The following is a 1,149-nucleotide window of genomic DNA, read 5'->3' on the forward strand; positions in this document are numbered from 1 at the left end:
ATATAAATTCAAAGTAAACATCATTACATAAAAGGGTACGGTCTTTTTTTTTTTTAGTTTTATTCATTTCAAACGAGCTGGATCCGGCCCTCGGGCCATAGTTTGCCCACGGCTGCACTAGATGGTGGTAGGGGACCACCAAAGCTCACGGGAAGGACAGTGGCCTGCTCCAGAGTGCAGGCAGGAAGGTGCTTGGAGCCTGCGGGTTTGTTGTATTTATCTCTTACCTGTTAGAACAGCTAAAAGACCGAGCTCCTTGGACTTCAGGCAGAAGCAGGAGTTAGGATCTGCTCCATTGCATGCTTCTTTGCTTCTCAAACATCCCTAACGGCTTATCCAGTTGCATCACATTTTGGAAACAAGGAAGGAACAGTCAGGGAAATAAGAGCTGGGTGGGCTGCCTGCCACCCTCTAGGAAGGAATGCTGGCATCTCCCAGTCCAGATGTGAGAGGGAGGGAGAAGGGAAAGTGCAGTGTCCCCACCTGCTGGTGAACATCACCCAGGTTATACCCTTAGAGCTGCAAAGAGGGATCTTGAACTTCCAGTAGAAGGAATATGCTTCAGCCTCGTTTTACATCAAAAGAAAGACAAAATATAACTCTGAAATTTTTTGAAACGTAATTTAGTTGTTTGAGAGTGTAGCAATAAGAATTTTTAATCATCCACACAGGGATTGTTAGCATCCTTGTTACTGCTCGTGGCTTCTGCTGCAATTTTCTCCTCTCCCTTGTCTCTCTTCCACCTCCCAAACCTCTCCCACACTGCCTTTCCAGCAACACCCAGCTTCTTGCATTCAGTTAGCCTCCTTTATTTTCCATGTCTTTCCCGGCATCTAACATTTCAGATATAAACTCCATTCTGTCTGTCCTTTTATGTATAACTAGAGGCCCGGTGCACAAAAATTTGTGCACTCAGGGGGGTCCCTCAGCCCGGCCTGTGCCCTCTTGCAGTCTGGAACCCCTCGGAGGATGACCACCTGCTGGCTTAGGCCCGCTCCCTGGGGGATCAGGCCCAAGCTGGCAGTCAGACATCCCTCTGGCAGCCCGGCTGCCCTCGGGGGATGTCCACTTGCCAGCGGGGAGCAGGCCTAAGCTGCAGTCGGACATCCTTAGCGCTGCTGAGGAGGCAGGAGAGGCTCCCACCACCAC

The sequence above is a fragment of the Myotis brandtii genome, unplaced genomic scaffold (assembly GCF_000412655.1).
Source record: "Myotis brandtii unplaced genomic scaffold, ASM41265v1 scaffold2561, whole genome shotgun sequence".
NCBI classification, from domain to species: Eukaryota; Metazoa; Chordata; class Mammalia; order Chiroptera; family Vespertilionidae; genus Myotis; species Myotis brandtii.